The 16,684-nt window shown below is 38.2% G+C and overlaps 1 protein-coding gene and 1 long non-coding RNA gene across 5 annotated transcripts in view; one reads left to right on the forward strand and one right to left on the reverse strand.

Annotated features, from left to right (window-relative positions):
- Nucleotides 1-16,684, reverse strand: part of LOC110827939 (uncharacterized) — a 343,471-nt gene that overhangs the window by 107,897 nt on the left and 218,890 nt on the right. The gene's annotated exons all lie outside the window — the stretch shown is intronic.
- LOC147874703 (uncharacterized) lies at nucleotides 11,909-13,649 on the forward strand. The gene is made up of 3 exons (XR_015533776.1): nucleotides 11,909-12,192; nucleotides 12,996-13,093; nucleotides 13,562-13,649. It is a non-coding gene; the product is annotated as an uncharacterized LOC147874703 (long non-coding RNA).

Genomic DNA, 16,684 nt, shown 5'->3' on the forward strand with positions numbered 1-16,684 from the left:
CCATCTAGACTCTGTCTTATGTACGTCTCGTTTGAATTACACGTTTATATCCAATGCCTACATAATTTCCGAATCTTCAGCCATCCACAGGTATAATTATTTTTTGGAATATTGCAATTTTATTAGAATTTCTTGTGTGTCTATGCTTTGCAGTCTTCACCTGTGTGTTTGCTGTCAGATACAGGATCACGCCACAGATGAGGCAGTAACATGAGTTATCGAAACCCATGGATTCAGAGTGAAGTATTAGACTTATGTTGTATTTGATACGTTTAAGAAGGAAAGTTAAAACGTTTCTTGTTCACTTTTAGCATCTTCAGAGACTTATATTCCGCAGTTAGGTTAATTGGCAGCTTGGGTTCACAAATAACGGTTAATATGGGTATAAGGTCCCGTTTCAACCTCGAACCCAGATGCCTTTATATGTGGCCAACGAAAAAATTTATTACTAGTATGTCTTAAGACGTTTTCGTTCACAGCTGTCCAGTCAGAAGTGGGTTTATTTTTCTTTCATGAAGCGTCTCTTGCTTGTTTTACCGCGAGGGATGTTTATGAAAATCTAATGTCTGAACACACATACACATGCTTTCTTTGGGCATTGGATTATATGGACGCAAATCTGCTCTCGCTTTTGTTTCAAAATGTCTGTTTTTAAACAACATTTCTAAACTGTCATACTTATAAAGCTGAAGTAAGTTCCAGAAGAAGTCTGAGGCTAAAGATAACTGTTGTTTGTAAAAATACGGAAAAATACAGGGAGAGAAAAGTTGCAAATCAGATGTTTCTATTCCCAGGTATGGAAATTTTTTACCTAGGACGACACTCCTTGAAGAATCAATAGCAAAGAGCTATAAAGATGTTGAGATATCAGAGTTGTGATTTTTATGGTTTCTTTCACATCGTGTTTCCTGCAGTACCTGCGTCTCTTAGGTAGCAATTATGGAAGTTGAATTTATTATATTCACCGTCTACATAAACTGTCGCTCTGTCATTAAAACATTTCATGACATCCAACTAACAGTTATTTTTATTAAGTACATCACCACCTGCTGTGCCATCAGAGACTTGGCCGTGACAAGACGTCATACCTACAGAAACTATTATTACTGGCGATGTCAGATATACTCGTAAACACGTGACACCTGATATCCACGTGATTGGCACTACAACGCACGATAATTAGACTGGACGATAATCTATTGCAGAAGGTACAGAATTGGCATAGTAATCCCGACAAAGAAAATGATTACATTTTGATTAAACGTTAAGTACATTGGTATGTTTCTTAATCGTTTAATGGAGCGTAGCTTATAAAACAAGACATAATGTAACTAACTCCACAGAGAAGATTCCTAGATTAAAGCTCACAGTAATTCTGCTAATCATGATATTTCTCCTGAAATCCAAAGGTCCATTATTGTGACCACATGTAGAATATGGGCACTAAGACAAGGAAGTCATGTTCGACAGCACAAATTTTATGTACCAATAGAATCTGATGTAAATGTCATTCTGAGGTACTGTGTCCACAAGAGCTCGCTATGACTGTGACATGCATCTATCAGGGCTGTTATATCTTGCGTCAACTGATATTTTCAGTTCATCGCAGGAACTTGAGGTAGGCTATACGTATCCTTCATGTGGCGTGTTACAAAGTTCTGAACTGTTTATTATTACTAACAACAACCAGACATTATCAAAAGTTGTTAGCTACTCTGGCAGGCTGGGAGGTCTCCATTGCTTTGTTTCCGTGCAACTAACATTTTAGTATGTGCAGGTAAGATACTCATTACAAATTAATTTCTCAACAAGTTCTCAAGCCTCTCATGATTCAAACATGATCTAAGTCAGTATATCAGATTGCACTGAGGGGCTTCTGTTTTATGCAATGCTTCTAATTACCACACGAAAACACGCGAGGGACCAACAAAATATAATCTACTTTAACAAACATCATCTTTAAGCACATCCCATATGCACTGGTGTCATTTCAAATGTATCTGACAATGGTATATTAACATTCTTATATTTTTATGGCTATTAACTGTCACTTGAACGTTGTACAAATTATAATAGCAAAGAAAATCGATATTATATAATTTACTACGTTACGGTGACTGGCTGGGTAGCCATCTTCAAACAAGTGTATAACAGTGACAACTATTTAAGCATTCCAGCTAGGAATTTAAAATTTCTTAAGCCGATAAGTCATAGTCGTACCAATGAACTACGTATAAAATATTAACTGTAAGTTAATAATCACAGACATTTTGAAAGAGCAAATATTTAGGTTGTATTCGACACGTTTATAGTACTTGACATAAGTTCTTTACAAATATAACATAAACAAATAGTAAATATTTCCATAACGTGTTTACATTTTCGAGTCCGATTCGGTAACCCTTGAGATAATTAAATGTTACTGAAGAAAAATATTTGATACACCCGCACACAATATTACAGCTTAAGGTTCGTACAGACAAAAATCCGTGCAACAGAAAAACAAGTTTTATAAGTTATCTCCGGACGGAAATCCTTGTTTTATGACACATTCATAAACTATGCACTACAAAGAAATACAAAGTGATCACCGACAAGTCACGCATGTTTGGAATACAATACAGTTCGATTGGATTAATGAATACCCTACAGCTGCTGTGACTACAGAAGTACAGGTCACATGTCATGGTGTAACCTGCTCGTGCAAGACCTTTATTTGTCTTTCAACAGTCAGAATGCAAGGATGTCTTTTTCAAAAGTTCAGCGAGTGTTCTGGCATCTCGTTCTTACGTAACTTGCCAGAATGAGTTTAGAGCTGTATTTCCCGATCATCCTGTGTTAAAACGACCATAACTCGTCCGGCTAACTGTCTCCGTGACACAGGAAGTGCGCAGGAGAAACTGTTCCTATAGAAATTTGTTTAGTTCTGAAACAGAACGCGATGGGCTTTTCCAACACTTGATATAATATTATTTTTTTATTTCAATTTAACTAATTTTTAGGCAAATTAAACATTTGTCGGAAATTTGTTACTCGATGTTTCGATTGCTCTGCACATTTGTGTGTAAAACAATACATCACTTGACCAAAACAGTATCCTAGCAACCCACTGTTGTAGCTGCTTCTTTGTTTCTGCATTGTCGGGTGTAACTCCTGCAGACTTCTATGCCGAAACAGAACATAAAGGCTTCCCGCGTCTTATAGCGCATTTCGCTAATGCGATAAAAACATTGAGAAGAAAAGTCCCTTTCACAAAACTTTGTAGATGATTACTGCAGTAGGGAAGTCAATCATATACAAGCAGTGTAGGTTCTGTGCTGTTGTAAACAAGTAATAAGTAAATAAGAGAGAGCCTAAATTTCAGAGATCCTGTTGAATTAACATTGCTTAAACGCTTCCCACATGTTCTTGACCGGCAGTGTGTTTAAATCTCGGAAAAGACCAGCTATATAGACAATTTTCATGGTTTTACTCAGCCTCTCAAAGAAAATTTCGAGATAATAACTCAAGAAAATGACTCATTCTGGTATAGGTTCAGATTCATTATTCATACGTTAAGTAATACTTCACGTGGAAAGAGGTTTCCACGTGAAGTAACTTCATTAGTTGATTACAAAATATGAAAAATAAAGAATTTCTCACACTTTCCTAAATTATGGTGAGCCTTGTGTCCCGAATTATAAGATCTGAAGCTCCAAAGAGGACCTAGGCTTTTTTTAATGTTCTCAGTCTTTCGTGTTAATGCAGTAATACATTCAAACAGACCGCGACCAGCTCCTTCCAAATTCTTTGCTACTCCGAAATTGTCCTCTGTCCTCATTTCTTTCACACTGCATGCAACTGAAATAATATCGTTAAGTAATCTCATATGTTACAGGCCCATAACCTAAATTTACAACACGTGTATTCCATTGAGTGCAGGTCTACCATTTAGTGAGTTTCCATGATAACGTTGAAACGACGGAAACATTTATCTTTAACTACTAAAATACGACGACAGACCGATCTTCTTAAACACCATATAAATCCAAACCAGAAAATCCAGTTACATACGCAATATCTCGTGCGTATCATGGAAATAATTAACAACTTATAGCATGACAGCTCACATCTGGTATCCAAAAACTGGGTTTAGACTCATACATAATGAACTGCTGCACCACGCAGTTCGGGCCATATAGTCTGCATTTAGCTTGTCCCTATTATATGGTCATCAGGAGTAATCTACTTTAGTTCTTTTCTGCCTGTCCACTCTCTCCGTACATTAACAGCAGATGATGAGATATTTATGTGCTGAAGGTGGAAGAGGATGTTGAAGTAATATATTCCGTGCTTAACACCTCTTTTCATGAATATAAATGTAAAGCCAAGTCAGTCAAATGTAGTCTTGCTGCGACAAACATTGTAAAACCGAAAAGAAAAAAGTTTTAAAAAACTACGGCGACTGAAAATGTCGTAGTTGTTTAACGGCAGAAACACTAACAAATCTACAGTTCACGGAGCAATTATGACTGGATTAAGGAAAGTTTTCCTTATTAAACTCGACTTCGATGTCCCATCGTTCATTTGGCGCTTAAGAACAAAGCGTGAACTCTCGCTTCTGGTATGGTGAAATTTGAAGTTTCAGAAAAATGAGTTTATTAGATTTTCAAACGTTAAAATTTATCTTTCATTTGCTAGCTATAAGTGGCATTTCTTCCTTGTATGTTAAAAGCGAACGTTCAGATTAAGAAAATACCACATAACTCGAACACGTGTCAAGTTCACGGGATTTTACGGTGAACGTCGTTAAATAGGAAGATTATTAGCCTAGAAGGAAAATACAGTTCGCGGGTTGCTAATATTGATAAGCGTGTAAATTTGTAATTAATTGTTCACCGAAAAATGTGTTCACTTGAGGAATATATCAATTGAGACTATGACATAAAAGGAAATTACTTTTTCGGTAGTATAATGGTTTTCAGACATGAGTAGCGCCCACAGCCTTGCTGAGGTCACCGTGTAAACTAAACAGTGACGTATTCAGTATGATTATGTCTTAGAAATCACTTCTGTTTAGAGCAAAATTAAATGTGTCAGTCGTATTTTTTCTTGACACACGAAAAGTAAATTCACGATTATAAAAAGAGTTGGCACCAGAGCACATCTGTCTTCTGTTTCTATCTTTAAGTATCGGCGACTCCAGTCTTCCGCAAAAATGGGTCACACCGGCAGGTGTCAGCATGTCAGCAAGTGGGCACCTCTCTCTCATTTTCTCTGCTTGTTTACTGCTGACCAAGACTAAACAGAGGAGAGGAGAGGAGAGGAGAGGAGAGGAGAGGAGAGGAGAGGAGAGGAGAGGAGACAGCAAAACAAATGATACTGGTAGCAAGTAACAGAATATGAAACAGAAACAAGCCGAAAATACGACGGCCGAAATGCAGAGAAACAGAAAACACAGCTCTGGTCCTGAATTGAAAGGGCTGTTAAGGGTCCTCTTACAAAAAGGCGAACTACATTAAGCCCACATGTTTCGTCTTCAACGAAGGACAAAGTAAATAACAAAACTTGGAAACTGAAGTGAGTAAAGTATAGGAATTTATACCCAACAAGCTGGCTTCCTAGAAGCAGTCGGTAAATGTAAAATCTAGGAACTCCCGACATTTCTGCTGGCTATTCTTCTGTCATGGCCCTGTAAATGGATTTTCCATTTCTAGAACACTTTATTTATTCATGTCCAGATTCATGAACAGAAGAATTTCATTTGCATAACTATTCTTTTTCATTATACATGACGACGATTTCAAGCTGTATAGGTTAAACACAACACAATAATTTTAGACGCCAAGTATATTGCTTAAATATTACAGAAATTTACGGCAAGCACATTTCTGCGGAAGGTGCCAAAGCAATGGAATAACACAGTAATAACTAACTTACATCAAAGAAGTAAAGCTTCTAGCAAGTTAAGACACTTTAACTCTCGTTTAAACATACTGGCTCTTCTGGTTTCGATTTGAAAGGTATTGGAAAATTGTAACAGCAACAACATAATTGCTAGCCTGTAAATAACGTCTCCATTATTATTTGTTTTATTTATTTTCTATCCCAAGAAACTAATTTCATCACCATGAAAACTGGTATTCAATTCCATCCAATCTCTGCCCATATGTTTAGTCATGATAGAATTCTTAACCACCCAAATTTGAATAAGGGATGTTAAACAATACATTGCATCATTAACTACAATCACGATAAGGCATGATCAGCTTTTACGCGTATTCGCAACTCTGAGAAGCGTCTGTTAACATTGTTCTATCCGTACATCTGAACTGGTATGACAAAAACATGGCGTGTGCGCGACATCACAATCGTAGGAAATTGATGGCGATTCTACTGGTAATTAAGAAAGCATAGACTCGACTGCACGACTTGAAATGCTACCCATAACTGAATCCTGAAACAAATGTCTTCAGCAAAGCGTGGCCAAGAATTTCGCCGCTACCGCTAAGAGCCGCTCGCAACGGACGTGAACGGCTCTACGGATTTATATGAAACTTGAAGGAGTTTCACTATAACTTTAACAAAGTTCGTTGACGACACTTTCCAATTTTGGTTAAGATTGACAAGAATAACGGGCACTTTACACGAAGGATGGAGAATTACCTTGCCAATCACAAAGGTTATATTCTTCTGAAGGCGTCTGAAATTTTACGCTATGCGTAACCTCTTTCTTCCACTATTCGCATAAAGAAACATCTGTGATTGCTAGATTAAGAAGAAAAGTAATAAATTTCGTTAAATGAAAGATCTAACGGTAGCTAATTATGGCGCAATGTACAGAAACCTACATGTTCGGTCCACTGCAAGTAACGAATGGAGGGCTTCCAGAAGCTTCCACGTCCCATAATTCATTGAACTGGAAGCCTGGTTGCTACGTGATAGTATTACCAGTCCAGTTCTCCAGACATACGGAATCGCATTTCGCAGGGGCATCAAGAGAGCCGTTTATCACCACGTTAAGGCAAACTACTCTCTAGTGAAAGCATGCAGGTCTATATATGGATGTCTAAACCGAACAAACGAATAGAAGTTATTAAAGGGTAAAAATTTGCTGGCATGACCAATGACATGACATTGTCCGACCCACGACACACAGCGTTCAGACTAAATCCACAGCCCACCCGGCCTTTAATTCGGTGTGTAACAAGTGCTACTTCCCAGGGGATAAAGCGACCGGGGCGTTAAGATGACAAATAACCATCATCTAGAGTAGACGTTGAGAATTAGCGAACGTCTACGCCCACATCCGCAACATCTTCTGCAGCGCGGTACTTAACAAAGCACAGAAAGAAGTTTGCTTTCATTTTTGATATTCAAGACGAACGCCATAACAGACTAATTTAGTACATACTTACTACAATAGGATCTATTATATAATCCGTTCCCTTCAAGTATCCTATGTGAGAACCTTGTGGTTAAAACCTGTCACCCGATTATTCTGTGTGCTTATGAAACATTTCTCTCACGAAAGGAACAACACAGGTTAAAGGTGCCTTAAGACAGAGGAAAATATTTGGACTTATGAGCCATGAAGTAACAGGAGAATGGATAAATCTGTGCTATAAGCAATTCAAATAATTTATGATCTTCACCATCAGCTGCAAAGTTTAGGCCTTTTAACAGGTTTCGTTATCCCAGTCGAACTCTGTCTCTTCTTCCTTCAGGACGGCGGTGAAAGAGCTTCCTAAGAATTAGGTAATTTGTCAGTCTTAAAATGTGCTCTACGTATTTCCGATGGTACTCTTTACGTTCTCTCCTAAACTGAAAACATTTACTTCCTGCCTAATATTTATGTTCCTTGCAACTCGTCTCAGGAATCTCACTCCAGATTCACATTGTTTCAGCTGTCGCTTAGTTCAAGTCCAGGACTCACTGTCATGTCAAAGAGATGGTATTACGAAAACTTAGTCGGATTTTAAAATTATCTCTTGATTACATTTATCAAAATATGCTTTAATTGTTCCGTACAGATGACTGTTGTTTTGTAGATCATTTTGTAGATGATTTGTATTACTGTCCAATTTACAGCTAAGATAATTAAAGTTTGTAACCTGTTATATCAGCTTTAACTTATAACAACTTATGCTATTCACATAATTTTTTTAGAATAGCTAGAAAAATGTATCCGATACCGTCAGCATATTTTTCGGAAAATAGAGGGGTATGTATCTTAGCAGTAACATTTAAACTATTACCTCTACTAAAGCCTCGTAGATATAAAACCAAAGATTTCCCCAGTAATAATACTTCTCTACCTCAATGTTAACCTGACAACATTCCCTATCAGATAACGCGATTAGTTTCAGTATTAAGATTGACGGCGGATGTTATATAGTTTAACATAAATTATAATTTATTTGCTAGTAGATACATAAAATTTAAAACATGGTACTTAATCTTTAATGTTCCACCTTCAAAAAAAATATATATTCGATACGACTGAGCAGTATATCGCAAAGTCCAGTATTCAATTCCTGTCATAATTATTTGGTCCATTTATTTTAATGCATTTCCGGCTTCAGACTAGCGTTTGTGCGATCTAGCAATTTCTCTTCACCCATGTTGACATTAAAGGAATACAGTTTTTTAAAACTCTTTTGATATTCTATTTTTGTGACCGATCCACTTTATTCTGTGCACATGTACACATTTTGTGCATTGAACAACACAAATACAAAGTTCTGTAAGATTATCACATTTCATCGGTTCCAAACGAGAACATCCTTTAATGGGCCTATACTTTTTAAAAGTTTCATTTCAGGAAAGTGTATTCTGCTTTCATCTTTCCGAGTTAAAACTCAAGTTTCACTTCCATAAAACTGAGTATAAAGTGCCAGTACTTTACAGAATTTCATCCGCTATACCAGTGGTATTCAACCTGGGGTACGCTTACCCCCGGAGGTACGCGAAGACAACTTACGGGGTATGTGAAATTTAAAAAAATATATATATTACTTTATGATAAGCACTGAATAATCAGTAATGTAATTTATTTAATTTATTTTAGATGTAGATTATATACTATGTATAACTTGAATTATACACCAACAACTTTAGGGGTACAAAGCTGAAGAGAAATTATATCTGAGGGTACGCGAACAAAAAGGTTGAATACCACTGGCTTAGAACACCTGCATTTTCACACTCTTGGCAGTGGGAGGAGTCACCTAGACGTCCGCTTTCTTATTAACGTATATGGCGGATATAAATTTTGTCCCTCCTTACTCGACATTGTTGGTGTGCGTGTCCCATTTCGTAATTTTAGAGATTTTACTGTTGGCCTTACATGCAAAAGTTGTCCATCAGCTATATGCGCATCAGCTGCGAATACTCTTTGCAATGATTTTGCCATCTTTAGTAACCAATTGCTTACTCTTAGGCATATCCTAAAGTAGATGGTATTACTTCATTTATAAATAATTATGTTAGTTTTTGATTTGTTTTAATTATTAATCTGTCTGCTTGCTAGGAACTTTATTATTATTATTATATGATTATTGTATTTACTTTATTTTTTGTGCTGTATCTGTAATTGTCCGACTGCCTGTTAATGCAGCACTCTACTAAAAAGAATTGAATTGAATTATTATTATTATCACTATTATTATTCATATTTTCAGGTCAGTCCATTAGAATTTTTGGAAAAGTGACGCTCGGTTACGTTTTTCTCCGAGTATTTCAATTTTCCACTGTCGTCATTCCACCATTGCTCCATATTCAGTCTTACGTTACTTGGACAGTGGGGTCGTTAACTGCCCAGTTAGCCAGAAACTCAATATCGCCCCATCGCATCAAAAAACTACTCATGTTTGCAATAGCACAGCACAATTCAGAGTTAATCTAGCCAAGAAAGACAATACCGCATTTCACATTGTTTTCGTTGAACTTTCTTATGTAATTTGGTTTACTCAGAGAGGAAGGCGTGTTGGCCTGAATAAAACGTGGAATTTATAAATATTTGTTTGATTTGTATATGCTGAAGTATAGCTGCACCATACACCGTCTGCTGGAGACAAGCCGGAAACACCAGATGCCGCTTGTACTCACCTCCATCGACTAAGAGATGGCATTTGATAGCGTCGAACCCGAGAACGTTTGGGAGTCGCTGCGGCAGCAAGGAGTAGAGGAGGAGTACGTCTGCATTTTGCAAGCGTGCTACGACCTCTGTTCCACCACGCTCATCCCATACCAGAGAGAGGTCGTGGTGCCAGTGGAGAGGGGCGTCCGTCAGGGCGACCCCATCTCCCCGAACCTCTTCTCTGTTGTGCTAGAAAGCGTGATCCGCCGCTGTTGCTGGGACGATCGTGGCCTCCTCATCGTTGGACGCCACCTTAGCCACCTGAGCTTCGCTGATGACATTGTTCTCATCACCGCGACTCCTGGTGAAGCCTCCGAGACGCTGGCAGAGCTTGATAGAGACAGCCACGCCGTCGGTCTTAAGATGAATATCAGGAAGACCAAGACGATGCGTAATCGATTCGCCGCCGCTGCTCCGGTCGCCGTCGGCGCCTTCGAGCTCGAAGACGCCAAAGAATACGTCTACCTCGGACGCCTCATCACCGCGCAGAACGAGCTCAAACCGGGGTTGGCGCGGAGACGGCGAGCGGGATGGGCAGCATTCGGATCCATCCGATCGGTGATCGACGCTAAGCGAGACGTGAAACTTCGTGCTGAGCTCTTCGATTCCACCGTACTGCCGGCACTTTGCTAAGGGCCTTGCGGAGCAATTTCGAGTCGCCCATGCCTCCCTTAAGCGTCTACTTGTCGGCGTCAACTTACGCCAGCAGAGAGACTGTCATCTCCACTCTGCTGACATCAGACGTATGTCAGGCGTTGAGGACCCATTACGGCATGTGGCGAAGCGGAAACACCGCTGGGCAGGCCACGTCGTGAGGCGAAACGACGGGAGATGGAGTACCGCCACTGTGACGTGTACCCACGAGAGTGGAAGCGTCCGCTGGGTCGGCCTCCTCCTCGTTGGGCAGACTCTGTTGCCATCGAGTACGTCAGGGATTTACGTGGCCATACCACCAGACACTGGTCTACCCGAGCACGCGACAGAGAGGAATGGAGGAGATGCTGGGGCCCGCGCGCGAGCTGATGAACGGGTCGTTTAAATGTTAAGTGCAGCTGCACAGCATACGATAATCTGTTACTGCTGTGTTGTGATGGTGTTTTGGCCTTCACAGTATTTCATTCGGTCCACGATTATTAAAAGAATGTTTTGGAAGTTCGGTATCGTTGTGTGACTTTCGTGTGCAAATAGTCAGCAGAACATCTATTTTCTGGTTCAGCTGTCTTCGGGTGATTTTGGGCGTGTCGTAAATTGTAATTGAAGACAATGTATGCCTGCCTCCACTGTGTTCTTCGCAGAGCAGTGATATACTTCACATGTAAGACGCGAGCTTTGTGGCAACAGACGTCAAGAATCAAAGACTGCAACACACATTATGAACTGCAACAGTAGCTGTTGAAATCAGAACTGTTACATGAATAATGAATAAATTTTATCCTTACAAAGGATTTAACTTAATGTATAATTTGCGCCTAAATAACTTTAAACTATAAATTGTAGCGTATTTGTTAATTTTGGGTCTGTCTGAAGGATTCGGACATTTGGTGGTCGAGTGGCCTAGTTTAACGCTTCGTAAGTCGCAATGTAGCTACATTTTACATTCCATTGTATATAAGCAGCAAGTCTGGAATGTAATTTTCATTCCGATGTCACTGGTTGATCACGTCCACGAGCCTTAGTCATTGTTGTCAGAGTGGTTTTTGACGTAAATACGTCTATACGGAAGGATCATTCGTCAAAAACACCGTTACGAAGATGTGTAAGATCCATACCAACAATGTTTAAATTGTTATGTTATCTGTTTATTCGGCATTGTTGTGTTTCATTACTGCCGTCAACAATCCGCTTTCGTTATTGCGGAAAGAGCTCTGCTGTGAATCGCTTGTAGAAGAAGTGCGTCGTAGAGTAGATAATATTGTGCTGTTAAAACGTTTTAGAATATATCAATTCCTTATCTTATATAAGAATTATTAAGAAATATGTGATACTGCCCTCCACTCTCTCCATTTTAGTTTTGATTAAATTGGTCGTTGTGGGTGGACATCGTGGTCTCTTACAATTGAACAAATTCTGAGGTAAGGGATTCCTATTTATTATTATTGTTTATCACATTTAATATTTGCATCTGCAATTGTGAACTCGTGTAAGAGAATTAGGCTTGTCTTCTTTTGACGTAAATACGTCTATAAGGAAGGGTCATTCGGCAAAAACGTTTTAGAATATCACAAGTTCTTATCTTATATAAGAATTATTACATTTCATTACAGAGACGTATTTACGTCAGATTTTGCGGAACCGTGGTTCCACTGTCAATTTTTAATCTCTTATTACATATAAGTTAACAATGTTGAGTGAAGACATGATATACAACGTTATGTAAATGTGAACAATACTGCTGGTATAAAAATATAAATGGTTGTTATTACCGTCGGTTTAATTGTAAATTATTATAAGGTTTGTTTCATTAAGCACACGTTCCTAGGAGGTGAGTTTTCAGCTTCATGCCCTGGCTGATTTACTCCAGGAGAAGGAACCATGGTATCCATTGAATAGCAGAGAACTACAAGGCTAATGGAAGCAATTGTAGTGTTAAGTAATTACGTTCAATGATTTTTTTTCTAGTTTAGGAGGGTAGTTGCCATGGTTTATACTAGCACAGCATTGGAAGTTTGAATAGACAGTATTTGTATCAGATTCTTTCATGTCACTATAATATTCCATCTTTTTTCACGTTCTGATCTTGTCAATTAAGGCTTAATTAAAACGATTTTTTATAATGATACCATTTTCTGCAAGAATTGTCACTTCAAAATGTTCTAAATTAATTGCTGAAAATCTTGTTTATATGTAAAAAAAACACTTTTTTTCTCTCTTACAGTATTTGGTATGCGCCCGCATTCTCCAGGAGAGACCTCTCCCACCCAAGATCACACTATGAAAAGGATGAAGCTAATGGAAGAGAAATACATTCGGGAGGTAAAGTGTTGTTTTTATGGTCACTTGCTTTTTATGTGCAGTTAGTTTACCAGGTAATATAACAACTTAAAAGAAATATGAAAACATTATAATTTTATGGCTGATGACCAGATATATAAAACTTCATTAAACACGCACAGTATTGTTTTACAGACTGAAATTCTAAGTATATGTGACACAAAACATCACAAAATAAATGCATCCACAGTCCCTTTCATTTTATTATTATCTCTTGTCTGCGAATGGGTCAGATCTTAGCCAGTTCGTAAATTTGAGTTACCTGCTATGGGACATGATCACAGAAACATTATTGTTTTAGAAAGTTTGTTATAAATACAGTATTTACTAATACCCTTTCCCCAACACAACCAAAATATTTTAGATTTAATCTAAGATATTATATTGAAATCATAGTATATTATTGTCAGTCATTAAAATAATAGAATGTTTACACATTGTTTGTGTTAGGCGGAAGTTGAGTCACTGAAGAAAGAGGTTTCTGAGTAAAACAGTTTGCTGGAACAGGCCCAAGCAGCTCTCGTAGAGATGGATTTAGAAGAAAAGAAATTAATGTCACAAATACGAATGTAAGGTGAAAGTATTATTGAATATTCTGAAGTCCGTGCTTTATCGCCACATTTATTGTTCCCGTGGTGTCTGAAGCATGAATCTTTCTTCCTGTGTTAATTTTTCTTGTTTCCTAGCGTTAAATAATGTCCCCTTCACTATCCTAGACTGGCAAATGCTCGGACAGTACCAAAACCAAAGTGCCAAAGAGCCTGAAATTCAGATCAAGGTATAATGCATTTCAAAGACGTTGGTCTACTTAAATGCTACAAATGAATTGGTTTCTAACATGCAATTGATTGTGTTCAGAAAAGAATGCGGATTACGTGCCAGAATGTTTTGAGTTTATTTTTCATAAAATTAATCTCTGCTTTGCAAGACAAATGAAATACCCAGTTTTTGGTTTGTATTATATAGCCTATAAAAATATCTCTAAAGCCATAATTTTCTACCAAGCAGTGAACTTAAAATTATGGCCAGCAAACACTTCTTGCAACCTGAGGAGTCTTGTCATTGGTTTATTCAGAGTAATTTATTTGCATTTATTGTACCGACTGCAGGTACCAAGATACAATTTGGCTGCACGCGACAGAGACAAGCGACCGAGGCAGGCGACAGAGACAGGAGACGGACACATCGCAGCTTGTCGCCACACACTTTTGAGGTGACGACCGAGACATGCGGCAAAGTGTTTGTTTTCTTTGTTTTGTTGAGACATACTTGCACATATTCTGTAAAAAATGAGTACAAAAATGCTTCTAAAAAGTTTACTCGAAGTAGAAGATGATGATGTGTTGCTGTGTTATTTGTTGCGAAAGAAACAAAGAAAACCTATGAGTTCAATATTCAAAACCAGACGCGAAGAAGGATCTTTCTGTCGGTGGTCAGTGGTCGGTTTTCTGCTACTAATTCTACCAATTGCTCATCTTGGTCACCAGTAAATTTAATTTCTGCCATTATTTTACTCAACAACACACGTGCTGCCTGAGCCCGTCGCGAGACACTACTGGTCCGAGAGCGGTCTCCTGTGCTTTGTCTCTGTCGCCTGTCTTTGTCTCGCGCTCGTAATTGTACTTCATACGATTGTACAGAGAGCAGACAGGAAGCGACCAGTCTCGGTCTCGTAAATCTGTCGCGTGCAGCCAAATTGTACCTTAAGTGTGCTGTACGCCAGATAATGAAGACAGGAGCAGTGAAGAAGAACAGACTAGCAATGACCAACAGTCTGAAGCTTTCGAGATCTATAAGGAAGAAGTATCAGCAGTATCAGAAGTATCTACTGATTGAAGGAGGAAGAAATGGAGGATATGGAAGATAAATTGAAAAAAGTTTGAGGAAGTTTATCTTAAAGCCTGCAGGCAATTAAAAGTTTCATGAAGTGGACAAAGGATATTGTCCGAGAAATTTAACAGTTCAGCTCTTATATAAAGAATAAAGGTTCACGTATTTTTAGTTCTATGCTGACAAAATTCGGAACCATTATTTTTCTCATGATTCTGCTTTTAAGATCATAAGAGACAACTTTTGTTTTCTTGTTTGTTTGAAACATAACTTTGTTATTATTACTGTGTTCATAAAATCTTTGTTTAAAAGACAAATTTTATTAAGCAAATTCGCTGCAATGTGGGAATAAATTTCATTGTTAACTTTCAAAGCTAAATAAAAATATGACGTTGTGTGTCAGTGAACTACTTGCCCACATTGACCAGATGTGTGATCCACTCTCCCCTTTTCAACAACAGTCGAATGGGGGAGGAGTTTCCAGTTATTTGTGACGCTGGTCCACTTGGTCAACGCCCCCTCTTAAGAAAAACAAACTCGAGGACACAGGAGTATAAAATTATAAACTAAACCATTTACTTTCTTAATACAGGTTAAACTCACAACATAACACAACACATACATGTCACACAAGGTCGTTAATTTATACCACTTCTACCAAAAGAGACCAACAAACAAAACATGAGCAAATTACAGTGAACATTAAAATTGACAAAAAATTCGCTATTCAAATTGATAAATCTGTGGATGTTTCTGATGAAGACGAGCTGCTTGTATACATTCGGTATTTTGATGTTAAGAAAGGGGCTATTTATTGTATTTTTAAAATCCTTGACAATTTCATAAGGTTGGAATTAGATTTGCAGTGGGAATGGTGTGTCAGTGTGTCCACTGATGGGGCTGCTTCTATGAAAGGCCAAAAAAGCGGTCTTGTTGCGCGTATTCGCGAAATTAATCCTAAAATAAGCTGGCAACACTGCATCATACACAAACAAAGCTTGGTCGCGAAAAATATTACTTCTGATTTACACGAAACACTGAACATTTCTGTGAAAGTGGTCAATTTAATCAAGTCTCGTGCATTGAACTCCCGTCTTTTCAAGAAAATGTGCGAGGAGATGAGATCCACACGCACTCAACTCTTGTTGCACACCGAGGTGCGATGGCTGTCACGAGGACGCATGTTGACTCGCCTTTTTGAACGGAAGTGTTTGCTCTCAAAATTTAAATCCGATTTGGGTACTTATTTTGAAGATGAAGGCCGATTTTGTCAATTGGCTTATTTGGCGGATATTTTCAACAAATTTAAAGCTCTCAATCTTCAACTCCAAGGCCTTGACAAGAATATTTTTAAAGCGCCTGAGAAGGTGAGAGGATTTTATAAGAAACTTTGTTTTGGATTAATTGTGTTCATAATGGGAATTTTGCAGTTTTCCCAACTGGTTTTGAACTTACTGAACAAAATGAAGTTAGCGTTACTGATGGCGTTTTGGAAATAATCAAATGCCACTTGGAACATCTCTGGATATAATTTTTGAAATACTTTCCAGAAATTGAGAGAGAAGACAATACCCAAGATTGTATTACAAACCCTTTTTATAAAACCGCCATCAATTTCTCTGATCTTCCCTTAAAATTAAAAGAAAACCTGCTGGAAATGTCCGTTGACGGTTCACTGAAAATCAAATTCGAAAATATGTCAATCTGCGAGTTTTGGGTTGCTGCTCGCAAAGAGTTCAAGGA

The sequence above is a fragment of the Zootermopsis nevadensis genome, unplaced genomic scaffold (assembly GCF_977971745.1).
Source record: "Zootermopsis nevadensis isolate Lab colony 2312 unplaced genomic scaffold, Znev_1.0 Znev_ptg000006l, whole genome shotgun sequence".
Classification (NCBI taxonomy): Eukaryota; Metazoa; Arthropoda; class Insecta; order Blattodea; family Termopsidae; genus Zootermopsis; species Zootermopsis nevadensis.